The 14166-nt window shown below is 35.9% G+C and overlaps 1 protein-coding gene across 41 annotated transcripts in view; it reads left to right on the top strand.

Annotated features, from left to right (window-relative positions):
* Positions 1-14166, top strand: part of RBFOX1 (RNA binding fox-1 homolog 1) — a 1252174-nt gene that overhangs the window by 1186315 nt on the left and 51693 nt on the right. The window lies entirely within an intron of this gene.

Below are 14166 nucleotides of genomic sequence, written 5' to 3'. Positions count from 1 at the left end.
AGGCCAAAGTCTGCTCTCTTGAAGTCCAGGGCAGTGAGCTTGCTGCATGCTCTTCTCACTGTCCTGAGGATCTCAAACTCAACCATCTTGTGATCGCTACAGCCAAGGCTGCCCTGGAATGTCACATTTCCAACCAGCCCTCCCTGTTGGTGAGCACGAGGTCAAGCATGGCACCTCTCCTTGTCAGCTCCTCTGTTACTTTCAAGAGGAAGTTGTCTTCCACACAATTGAGGAACCTCCTGGATTGCTTGTGCCAGGCCATTCTGCCCCTCCAGCAGATATCGGGATGGTTGAAGTACCCCATGAGGACAAGGGCCTGCAAGCGTGAGGCTGCTCCTGTCTATCTGTAGAGCGCTTCATCCACAGAGTCCTCTTGATCAGGCAGTCTGTAACAGATCCCTGCAGTAATGTCACCCATCACTGTTCTCCCTTTGATCCTGACCCACAAACTCTGTTGACTGATCACCTGTCCCCAGACAGATTTCCATACTCTCCAGCCTATTACTGACAAAAATAGCAACTCCCCCTGCCCGTCTGCCGGGCTTATCAGTAGCAATAGTCTCTCATGCCTCATACGTTCTCTTACGCTGAAGCAGAAGATGGGACCTGGATCAGTTTTGCATTTGCACATCTCTTCTGGAATAGACGATTTGTTATGTACAAAGCATAGTTTCAACATGCAGATGTATTTGTATCCCTTGGTAGGACAGATTATTTGCCTTATTGAGACAACCAAAATAAGGAAGCTAATGGTCTCATCTTGGCTGCTGTAGATTCCCAGAGTATTGGCATCTCGAGGACAAAACTCAAGGACAGAACTAATACAACTCATTTCAGCTAAATCTTTCATCATTATCTCAATGCAGAATGCAGACCAGTATTTCAAGGAGATATATCCAGAAAATAGATATTCTAATACACCAAGTCCCAGCGAGTAAGTAAGCACTTTCTGGAAGCTTCCTGGAGGCTCCTTATGTCTCACTGAAACTTAATAAATCAAACACACAGTTAAGTGGCTGCACTTAACTGGCAGTCTCTTTTTGCCCCCACTTCTTTAGACTAGTTGCTTCCACAGGATATTTTAAAATCCTGAAGAACTTCGTATCTACTGATAAATAAGAAATATATCAAGAAAAAATTTGCAACTTTTCTTAATTGAAGCCACTCAAGAATAGGATCCATGAGAATATTAAGACCCTGCTGGAGAAAAGGAAGATTCAAAAGGTGGAAAAAGTTCTGTCACTGAATATCTGTATCACTGTTCTACAGAGGACAGTAATGTAGCTGGGTGTGTATGGTTAAAAAAAGGCAAAAAGATGAATCTGAATTTATGCAAAGAATTTAGAAACTGTTTAGTGCCATTTTCCCCATTCTGCTATATTATAGAAGTGCCTGAAAATGTGAATGAATAGAAGTTAATGCGAGCCAAAACAGGGGAAAGAAGGAAGACATGAAGTCATAGAATCACAGAATAATTCAGGTTCGAAGGACCAGGTTGCAGCAGGGCACTCTTAAGGATGGAGACCACACAACCTTCCTGGATCATCTGTTCCAATGCTTGAATGTCCTAACAGTGGAAACCTCTCTGCTTTCAAGTTACTTTTCTTGTCTCTTGTCTTCCTAGTTTGTGTCTCTGAAGAGCCTGGCTCCGTTTTCTTGATAACCTTGCCCTGCCATGAAAGGGCAGGGGATGGAAGAGGAGATGCACCTGCCAGTAGACAACCTGTGCACTCTTGAATAGCCAGTCAGTGTTCCCAGGCTCATTAAGCACTAGCTGGTGTAGCAAGGAAGCCAGCTGAAAGATGTGCATCACATTTTTCAAAAATTTACAGTTCTGCATACCCAGGTCCCATGAAAGGCAATGCAAGAAATATCAGAAGCCTTAATGGGAGTTCAAAGGCAGCTAAATATTTTTCACTCTCTAAATCAGAACTTTGATCTTCCAGGCTTTATTTTAGGTGCAAATACAAATAAAGATACTTCGACTTATCAGGTATGTAACTACTAGTAGATTTTTCTGAGCATGTATTAACGAGACAGTTCACTGGACTGAATACCTAACATATATGGTGAAATAGCAAATTGCTACATGTCTTTGTTCAAGATGATGCGCAGAGGAATGCCTGTATTTCCCGAATGTTTTGCATAGCCATAAAAGAGAATTTGCCTTGCCTTCGATGAGTACATTTTAAACTTATGTCAATTTTGGCTTACATTTTCTAAATGCGAGAGTTGTTTCATCTTCATTAAGCATGCTTATCAGCTCAAAAATATACATGCTCTTTTTTCAGAAATTTTAATATTTTATTAAAAATAAAAGAATGTTTCATATTGCAATAAAGTGATAGAATTAAAGAAAATACGAAAATGCATAAATCATATATTTATTTTATCATACTTAAGGGCAAATGAAGTTGATGGCCCATTTATTAATTGATATAATGGTTACAATTTCATAAGAAGAGGTGGTGGTATCCAGAAATGATTGAGGTGGTACAAATGCTTATAAATCTGTCCCACATTGTTCGTGTTATTTAATTGTAATTGGCTGATAAAACTTCCATCAGTTTCTGTAATTAACCTAATGGTCTAAATGAATTTCCAGATCACTGGTTATTCATTTCAATATAGAAAATGCCATTACATTGAGTTTAATTAATACAAAGTAAGTTCACAGTTCTAAGTATCAGAGGAAAATTTTACTGTTTTAACTGTTTCAATGATGAATATTTTTTTCCTCTCACTTTGTCCTGTTTACAGACTTGCGTGTTCATTCTCTATTCATACTGAAATAGGATACATCCTTTATAATTAAAATATTTAAAACCCAATGGTCTTCAAGTTCTATCCTCAAAATATCAGTGTAGATACTTTTTGTATTTATCATTTCAACTATTTTTAAACAGAATTCAGTCAGTGCCAAACTCATAATCACATGGTATGCCCTAGAACATCTGATTTGTCTTGATATTCCTTTCACAGAAGTACATATGACAGATAAGCACTCACCAGAGAATACTTGTGCTTTGCGTCAGACAGATATTAAAACAATAAACTATGTTGCCCTGGGATTTTAGCTTATGAGCAACCAGAAAACAACAAGGCAAAGATGAGATGTTTTTGAAAGGTGGGAAGGCAGTTCTTTCAGAAAATTCCCTGGAAACCTTTGGTCCTGTAATATTTTTGACAAGAAATATTTTTAATGCTTAAGTTCTTTTAAAGCAGATCACTAAAATACATTCCATTACTTCAGAGCAGGCATTAGAAATATTCCTAAATTATCCTAATAATCCCACTGATCCAAAGTGATGTTTTATATACCAGGAGAGGAGCAAAATCTATAGCAAAAGCTTAAAGTATTAATTACATGATATGGAAATTTTGCTTTTTATTTGTGTTCTCTACTGAAATCTTTTCAATGCTTATGAATGACAGACACATGTAGTATTTTTAAAAAGATTTTTTTTTTCCTGTGGGTGTTTCGTTCTAAGTCATAGGTGGGGCTTTGTTAGTATGCTTGTAATAAATAAGGAAAGTCATAAATATTAAGTATAAATACCACATCCAATAGTAGGATTTAGTCCTTCTGAGGTCTCATTGTGCTGCAGAAATGAAAAAGTAAAGCTTGTCTATTCAATCTGTCTGTTGAATGTCCTCACTTAGAAGTAGGTTACTTGCCTTAAGAATATTAGTAAGCTACCTAAAACATGCTGTATGAAACTATTTTCATGGGTTTTCTTTCGGTGAAGACATTCCAGGTTTTGGTTTTGTGTGGCATCATTAGTGGATTGAAATAAGACCTTTGACATTTCTATTGCATTCTGGAATATTTCCAGTACTAAGAAGATTACATGGCGAAAATACGAATTTTTGAAAGGTGATTTAAAGTGTGCTTCTGAGCAGAATCATTACTGGAAACATTCCATTTAGAAACCTCGATTCAGTTGATTTTTGTCAGGTTTAATCTGCTGTACACATGTAATTACCTGAAAATTATATTGTAATGATTATAGTCTTCTGATAGTGTTATCCCAAGACTCGAAGCAACTGAAGTGTAGGTGCTCCTGACATTTTGTATATGATTGTCTGATATGACTGACCATATTCAGTCTAAATGGACATATGCTTAGTTTTAATGACATCAATGATTAATTTATTCTGATTTTGTTGTAGTTTTTCTTAGTCCGTTTGTTGTGCTTTTACTGTTACTGGTAAAGGAGAGACTGTTTAGTAAGCTTGCTATTTTGAATTGGTATATGGGTCAGGAGTGACCTAAAGAATTGAGTATTCATATGGTATAATCATTTGCCTATGTTACAGTATTTCCAAATTAAAAAGGTATCTGCAAACTACATTTTTCATTGGTCTGTTTTCTCTCAAACTAATATGTATTAGTAGATTGTATTAACATGTTTGTAGTTTTGTCTGCTTTTTATTGCTTCGTAGGAAAAAAGTAGAGTAGCCCTGCAAAGCAGTTCTGTGATTAAGCCAACTTAACCATTGTAGGACTGAGGTTCATGAATGAAACAGTGCAGAAATTCTGCCCAAAGGGAAATGTCCATATCTTTGAGTAGACCAATCACATGTATCATTTCAAGGCTACAGAAATGTCATTACTGAACATTTAGGAGTGAAACTGTCTTTTAATGTGCTTCCTGAATTAATTAATTGCCTTTATTTGTAAAGTGAAAGAGAATCACCTGGTAGTAAGCCAGGAATAATGTGAAAAGTGCCCTTCCTTGTCTGTATGTTAAAATACAATGGGTTTACGTGAAAAATAAGATATCAGTAATAAGTATGAAGGGAGGTTTACTGATTGCTTTAATAAGTATGAAGGGAAGTTTACTGATTGCTTTCCATTATTTTTCCCCCCCATGTATAGAAGTGTAAAAGGTTGAAAAATCATGTGTCACTTCCAGAGAAAACACTTGATTCATCTCTTGTTGAAATGTCTTTAGGTTTTTAAACATTGGTTTGGCCTATTGTATTGGACCTTGCTTTGAACAAAGTCACAGAAATTTGAATGCAGGGTAACTCCACTGACTTCTAAGCCAGATAGTTACAAAGATAATACAAAATTAACAAAATTGAGTAAAATTCATATGTATTGTTATATTCTTGATTAAAGTATCAGCCTTTTTAAACCCTAAAGTGAACCTCTTTGGGGTTTTTTTGGTAGCACTGCCTGAAATTCTTGTTACAGCTTTTTTTGTGTTCTGTATCACTGTATATTGTCCTTCATGAAGTATTTTCAGGATAACTGTCTTTTTACCTTCTATCTAGTATTTTAAATGGTGACTAATAAGCCAGCAGTAAGATGTATTGTAGTTGTCCAGAGTCTATAAATATGGGTTTCATTTCACTCCTGCAAATTTGTTTTTAAGTGCCTTGCTGTTTATACTCATCATTTTGTTAATCTGTTCAGTGATGGTGCAGTGTGTCTGAACTAGCACGCTCAATTACAAAAAGAGACATATTCTGAATTGTGTACCACTGACTGGTTTTAACTTGTACACTGTCCTACACCTATGTGGTAAGAGATCACTGGAAAGGTGTGCATGACATTTTTAATAGTAAATTGTGGAGATTATCTTTGTCCTTCAGTTCAAATAATAAAAATGATGTTTGACCAAGGGTAGCTGGGCATCTTATGTCTTAACTTAGTGCTTTCCCGTTAGTGGAGATACGGCACTTGGCCGCTGGCAGTAGTTGTGACTATCCTGTGAGTTAGGACAATAGGATTGTTTGGATTTACTCCTCTCAATATGCCTCTAAATAGCGAGAATTACACTGTTTTTTTGCATCGTGATCATGTTGTTACATGTAAGATCCTTTGTGTGGAATCCTAGACGCAGGATTTCCTTAGCTTTGCACTCTAGATGCTGTGTTACTCATTTTTAGTAGGTAGGCACAAACAGTTGACCATACATCTCAACTTTTTCTGACTGTGAGATATAAAGTTGTTAATTTTGTGGTTTTCAGCTTAGCCTGTAGGATTTGGTTTCAGATGAAGACCTACTTTAAATCCCTCCATATCCTCCATTTTTTCCTGCTTGTTAAGAGAAATCCCTTGATGTCTGAGGGATTCAGGTGGCTGCATATACAGTCCACTAATAGAAGGATGAGATAGATAGGAATTTCTGATCATCACAGAATTGCCAAATGACCGAATGTCACAATGGCTGAGGTTGGAAGGAACCTCTGGAGGTCACCTCACCTGCCCTCCAGCTTAAGCAGTGTAACCTCTAGCAGACTGCCCAGGATCACGTCCAAACAGCTTTTGAGTATCTCCAAGGTGGGAGACTTTGTTACCCGTGCCAGTGCTCAGTCACCCTCACAGTGAAAAACTTTAGGCAAAAGGATGACATGACACAGTTTCCAGGCTTTGGCATCGTTTTTTTCTCTGAAGGTTATAAGTTCCTGGCATATAATGGTATCAATATATGTGGAAACCAATGATGGGTTGTTTATTGGTATATTGGAGGAAATGAAACAAAGGAGGGCAGAGAAAAAGAATAATTCCATATATACATGAAATAATTATGAAGAAAATGTGAATTCATTATCAAGTCATTGTTGAAATTGTAGACCAGTAAGATCTGGAAAGTAATTTAAGCTAAAGATAACCAAATAAATGGTTGGAACAGTTAAGTGTCTTCCTACAATTTAGCATAAGAATAAGCTCATTAAATACGAGGTTACTTTTACTGAAATATTTTATGTGTGGTTTTTGAGTGCATTTGCTTATGTTGTGATTTGGTATGGAAAAATCTAGCAAGTCTTATTTTTCATATTTCAGAGGATGAAATAGTTGAAAACAGTGACTTAAAGCAGCTGTCTGTCCTCTTTCTAGTTTTATGTAATTTTTCAGGGTATGCCTTGTAACAGGTTTCACCAAATTTATATAAAATTTGATGCTAATTTGGATTTGACCGGGAACTTAATGCAGTAGTGTTGGGTAAAGGGATTCAATTACAGTGTGTAGCGTTTTGTAAGTAACTGTCTCACATAAAAAGTTAATTAATCAGAGCTGTGTCGATTTCCTTGTGCCATGTCAATTTGCAACATGGTAATTAATCACTAATCACCCAGTGTGCAGCAAACTAAAGGACAGTCCATGAGTCATTTATTGTTATTTTTTTCAAAATAAATGGCACACAGAGCCATGAAGAAACACATCTTGCCTTTCATAATATTTTTATCGACAGTTTTGCATGTTGTAATAGACTGCAGCAACAAGCAGCTGTAGTTCAATGGAATATGAATATTAAATAAACAAATGAGAGCAGATTTATAGGCCATTGCTTTTCTGTTATGTCAGTTTTGAGATTACACTGAGCAAATGAACAGTGAAAAATTACTCTTCCATGTGGAGAATGGTGATTAGACTTGTACATTAATTAGAGATTTTTGTTTTCCTTTTTAATGCATTTCAAATGAGAATGTCCTATAAGTAATGGTTTGACCAAAATAACAGATTTATTTATTCCTAAACAACAGTGTTTAATACTGACATATATTTTTGTACAATAGTAAGGAAATAATTGTTCTACTATTTTTAAGTATGTCTTTCAAAAAATTTAATAGATTGTGAAAGAAAGAAACAGAACAGTTGTTACTGTATTTGTCATAGATGGCAAATTTCCTTTGAATTCAGTTAATTCACAATGAGTCCCAGGAATAATCATGTCACAGAAGTAACAAGTGAAAAAAATGTATTTTCAGTTTGCTATTTTTAGACATTGTGACCTTTCACAAGATTTTTTTACACTGAAATTTTAGGAATCCATCTATATATATAATTCAAAAACCTTTTAAAATTAAAATCTGTACTAACAGAGCTTAAATTTGGCTTGCACTGTACTTTGGACTATGTATTTAAACTCAAAGATATGCCCACATCCTCTTCAATGCATTCTTTGTAGTTCTTTTCAAGAATGCTTAGTAATACTAGTTATTGCTATGATGGTACAGTGAAAACTCACTATACAGCATATATCGGGATAAACTCGTGATTCTTTTCCTGAAATCTCAGATAATAACATGTAGATTATTCTGATTAGTCTTTCTCTGCATGTTACCCATTATATTTCTTTGGTTTTAATTTATTGTCCAGAATTTCTGAAGTGTTTCCTCACAAGGGATCCTTCTGAACTAGGTGAATAATGTAAATGCATCTCCCTGCCTTTCTAAGAGTTAAACCATGTTGAAGTAAATTAGCTATAAACTGATTCAAACATAATGTAACATTAAAAATCTTCACCATAAAATATCTGAAAACTCTGGATGGCAGGTGACCTGCTACTTTGTGCAAAGAAGGAGAGCTTAGGAGTGATGAGAGGTGGATTCATTCATCCATTTTGACGGCATACCTTTCTGGAGGCATATGGCACTCTCATACAAATTCAAACCACAGCACAAATGCAAAGAATAATTGCCCATTAAAATGGCTGTATATTTTTATGGCTTTGATACAAAATCTGCCCCCTGTTGTTTTTTGCATCTGCTACTCTTCTATCTATCCCAGAGCTTTAAAACTTTAGTACACAGTGTATAACCCTTATGTATTTTTTAGCAGGTTATAGTCCTCCTTTTGGGAACACAAGCTTTGTCATTGTTTCTTTACTGTTTGTTTTCCAAGGCATATGTTGAGATATGGTGCCTAGAAAGTGCACCTACCTGTCATGTTCATTTAATAAAACCAACGCTTATGTTACACCTTTTGGGAGAAAGTAAGATTGATTATATTTAAACTGTGAACACAAAGAGTAAGGTCGTCCTCTTTTCCTCATGCTCATATTTGCTTTCTATATAAAATCACTAGTAAGGTAAATTTTACTGATATGTGAACATGAATCCTGTTGATTCCAAAGGCCTTTTATTTGCTTAATTGTTGCAATTTGCTGACCAGATTTCATGTTTGAGATCTAAACTGAAGTTTGATGAAGGTGATACCCTGACAGTGTTTTCATGTTTACAAAGGGTATTCAGAAGAGAGAATTTTTGAGGACAATATTTGTTGTAATAATACATTTTTAAAATAAGTTTTGTCCTCCAATATAAAAATAGAACAAACAGATTTAAAGAGGAATCTTACTAGCATGATGCTTGAAGAAATTCATTTAGGCTGTAGAACAAGATGATTTGTATGCGTTTGGATAATTAAGTTAAGCAAAGCCAAGCACTTCCACAGCATATTATTTTCATTCTTCTTTTTTAATTTGAAAAAGTAAAATTGCAGTTTGACTGTGGGAACTGATTTTTTTGTTGTTGTCATTGTAGTCTCATTCATATTTGAATAGATGAATGAATAACTATAAGAATAACTGTAGAACTCATGGGGCTATTAGATGTGAATGTAAATTGTTTCCTTAGCTTGATATTTGATTATATATAGTCTTTAGACAAGTCATCTTTTTTTTTTTTTTAACCTCATCACCTCATATCATTAATGTGTATTTGGAGCAATCCACCTTTTCTCTATCACAGATCAGAAGAATTCCAGTCATCAAATTACTTTGATAAATTTAATGTACTTTTGTTTAGAAGTGGACTTCGATGCTTCCCTGCTGAGAGTCAAATACATTTTCAACCCCATTATAGTAGCACTTTTAGTGACTGCATTTCAGCAGTTTGGCACTGAGGCGCTAAGGAACGTTGACCTACAAACTGTAAGTCATTCAAATCTTTATCCCTCCTGGCTAGTATATTCATTACATTTGGAGCTGGTTAATAGCACTTAATGCTTCCTGACGGAAGAGCACTTTTCATTAAATTGTCTTTATGAAGTCCATTCTTCAGTTGTGTTCTCATGGTGCCACTTCTGCTGGTTATTTTGGGGTGAGAATATTAAAAAGTGGTTGCAAAATGTATTCTGTGCCTATGACATACTCCTGACCATCTGATTTCTCAGCCTGGCTGAAGTAGGGTTGGGCTGGTTTTGCCTGAACTCAAATCTAGGGTGACATGATCTTGTTGATAATTTTACCTCTAATCTTAATATTACTACCTGGAAATAGAAAGCATCTTTTCAGATACTCTGATTTTCAGGCTGACCCAAATCAGGTTTTTTGAATGGATATAATTGCTAAATACACACTCTACTCTTAGGCATCAGTTGATCATAAGACCTTTCAATGTCACTCTTAGTTGTGTATTTCTCAGGCTTTGTTTCCATCATGTTTTATATTCTTCCTGACACAGCTCCAGATCATTGCTCTACCTTCTACTGATGATTGCTTCTACAAGCTTTTTTAGTGTTTTGTAGACATTTTATGCTTCATGATTTTATGAAGGAAACAACGCAAGCTAAGCATAGCAAAACAATTATATTACTTAAAGCTCTTCATTCCAACACATCCTTTGTGTTGCAGATCCTTTGGTAATGGTAAAAATGACTGTCTTGTTTTGCATCTCCCATGAATGCTGAGCTTCCATTATGGGTTCTGGATTTGGTAAACACTTACGAGCTAAGTGACTCTTCCTGCAATCTCTGTCTTCCAACTTTTTCTCCTCTTTCGTAAGAGAAAGACTTCTTTCTCATAAAAATGTAATATTATCTTTTAAAACAAAATTTGCTGTTCTTCTACTCATTCATTAATGGGGACACTGTGCTTTTTCCAGTGACATTTCTTTGTAGAGAGCCATTCACTATCAAAGATTTAAGGTCAGTGGCCCTTATTGTAATTCTTTCCAAGGTGTGTCCACTATGAAGAATAAAGAGAATTTAGGATAAATGCTCAATTATTGCAAAATATGTATTTTGATATGTCTGTGTGAAAGCTGGAATGAATGGTACAATTAAAAGGAAAAAAAATGCTCACTTCACATTAGGAGTTCATGCTTTCAGAGAGGTGTATCGTCTGTGACTACCACACAACTTCCGCGCAATTCCAGTTGGTTTTCATTAGACCTATGTTTACTCATTTCTTCTGAAAATAAAGAGATAGGTCCACTCTTTGTGTGCGTAAGGTGTGTGGCTATATGGAGGAATTGATGTGTTAATTTCAAACAGTACATTTTACAGCAGAAGGGTTGTCTAGGACCCTAAGTATTTTGCTGAAAGCAGACAGTTGCTTTAAATACTGCCAATCGTAGGTGTTAATTACCATGGATTAATTGCTAAAACAGATCTTTGAGCAGGATCATGTATTGCAAGCCCACCACATTGTTCGATACTTCACATTGCTTTAGCTTAGACTTTTTTGAATTGGTTTGGTTTTTGTCAAAGCTTCTGTTTTTCTTGTGAAAGTGTGTTTTCTATTAATATATAGAGAACTACAGGTACACATGTTAGTGAAGAAGTTGTCCAAACTGCTCAAAGGTTGTCAGACTTCACTAATTCTTTTGTCAGTGGCTTTTAAGTCAGAGAAGATTCTGTCTATCTTGGCAGTTTAAGAGTATCCCTAACAACTAAATTTTTTAAAGCTTGCTGTAGAACACCAGCCTTCAGGATTAGCATTTAAGGTATCCACTGTTTCAGATACTAGTTTTTCTCAAGTCCTTTCCTCCCCATTTGCTCAAGCAAACTCTTATCAGCACTGATTTGTTGTCACAAATTTTTTTTAAAAGGCACAAAGTAACTTTCAGATCATCAGAAATGTACTTCTGTAATTGATCATCATCTGGGTGGAAAGGAGTCCTTTTTCTAATGCAGGCAGACTGCAGCTAAATGTTACTCTTATAATCAAGATAATCATGCTGGATTAGATTAGTTCTCTGTCTAGTCCAATACCTTGTATTTGGAAAGGAGCAAAACCTGGGTGCCTGAAAAAAGATTGTAAGACTGGAGCTAGTGTGTAGGTGTACAGTTCTTTGAAAATTCTCTTAGCTTTTTACGATTTGGAGTGCCCTTGTAAACCAGAACGTTCCATGGTGTCTTAATTCCCGTATTTACTCTATTATTCGCAATTGTGGAGCTTTGTCATAGCTCCCACAGTCACTTCCTTTCTGTGCTGAAAAGTTCTAGTCCATTTCCGTGTTTCTCTTTCACAAGTAATTGATATGATTATAGTGGCAATTAGCAATCATTTAAAATGCATGTTGTGTGCATCATCTAATTTAAGCCAAGACAGGAAGTCTCCACGTATATGGCATTCACAAATACATTCGCGAAGGGGCAGAAGTGAATAGTGACACAGTGATGTTCAACCCTCATATTTTTCACATGTATTGCTAAATTACATCTATAAAATTTTATTAAAGCATTGCACCTTTTATTTATCTGTTGGTACGGGGAGACAGTCCACTCTGGCAGAGGAACCACAGTATCACCTGTAGATCTTTTTACTATAATGTTTGTGTGTATCTTTAGTCCACTGAAAATTATCTTTCACTTTTTTGTATGCACATTTTACTGACTTGTATGCAAGACTGCTTGAAAGGAGAAGGACAATGGTTTGTGCAGGTCATGATTTTAGCAGTACTGTATTTATACTGTCCATTATTCAATGTTATTGCATATGCAAAAGTACTTACAGCATTCGAATTTCAAATACATGTGTCATGGTTTAAGCCCAGCGGGTAACTCAGAACCACGCAGCCACTTGCTCACTCCCTGCCTTCTTCCTCCTCCCGCCCCCGGAGGGATGGGGAGGAGAATCGAAAGAATGTAACTCCCATGGGTTGAGATAAGAGCAGTCCCGCAACTAAGGTATAATACAAAACCACTACTGCTACCACCAGTAATAGTAATGACAAGGGAAATAACAAGGGGAGAGAATACAATTGGTCACAACCTGCGGACCGATATGCAGCTGGACCCGAGCAGCGATCTGGGCCTTCCAGGTAGCTCCTCCCAGTTTATATACTGGGCATGACGTGCTGTGGTATGGAATATCCCTTTGGCTAGTTTGGGTCAGGTGTCCTGTCTCTGCTTCTTCCCGGCTTCTCCTCCTCCCTGGCAGGGCATGAGACTGAGAAGTCCTTGATTGGAGTAAACATTACTTAGCAACAGCTGATAACATCGGTGTTATATCAGCGTTGTTCACAGGCTGAAAGTCCAAAACACAGCACTGCCCCAGCTATTAAAAAGGAGAAAAAAATGACTGCTACAGCTGAACCCAGGACAACATGATATATATGTTAATTAAAAAAAAAAATAAATTCTTTCCATGACTTTCTTTAAGGCTTCTTAAATGCAGTTGCTTGCAAACTTATCAATAGTATATTGAGTTTTGAAGTTAATCATTCTGATTTTAACACACATTCTTTTTACAGAAAGAGGAATAAAAATCTGGCATTTGCACTTTTTAAAAGACTTTTAATTTATTTGTATCACTGTAAGGTTAGTTTATGTTGTATCACAGACACGTAAATCTTTACAGAGTTACTGTATAACCTTTTTGTCAGTGAGAAGGACCTGGCAAGCCCCAGAGCCACAGTAGTAAGGCAGTAATGGAGAAGTCACCATTAATACAGTATTTTCTTTCACATGGCTACAAGTTGTGAATTTTTCATTTTCACATTTAAGGCTTCTTTTAAAATTTAATGCTAAACCAGATGAAAGACAAATGTGGATTGAAATCAATTCGTATTTCAGACTTGAAAATCTTACTGGTTTATACATTATTACTTCCACTTGCTTGATTGTTATTAGGGCTTTGCTAAGCAATACTTATTTTTTTTAAATCTCTTTATTTACATATGAAAAAAACCATCTTCGTCACAGTGAAGAACAACTGAAGTAAACTGAGTGCCAACAGAGCTGGATTTGATTTTCACTGTCTCACTGATGACTTCTGTCAAAAAATACCTGTTCTAACGTTGGCCAGCAATATAAGTACAAAGGAGAGATGAAGTAATGAAATATTAGTTAAAAAACTGGCAGAGAAAGTAAAGAAAAAAGGTTTTTTCTTTTTAACTTTTCAAGAAAGTTTATGGAGAGAGATGTTTTACAGACATTTACAGAAAAAAAACCCCCACTCTTAAGTAGTACTGTATTAGTGTTAAATTTCTGATTAAAATATTTTAAGTCTCACATGGAATGGTAATTAATTGCAGTGACAACATAAAAATGTCTGAGTTGATTTCTTTATTCTATGTCTAAGTTGTTTCTATTGAGTCTGAATGTTATCTCAGTTAAGATAGATATTTCCAAACTATGCAGCTCTTGCTTTTGAAGGAATAATGGGTACTGTTATGAAGAAGGTACCCCCCTAAAATCTG

Source organism: Strigops habroptila, chromosome 4, assembly GCF_004027225.2.
Source record: "Strigops habroptila isolate Jane chromosome 4, bStrHab1.2.pri, whole genome shotgun sequence".
NCBI classification, from domain to species: Eukaryota; Metazoa; Chordata; class Aves; order Psittaciformes; family Psittacidae; genus Strigops; species Strigops habroptila.
This window is presented reverse-complemented; position numbering and strand designations above follow the sequence as displayed.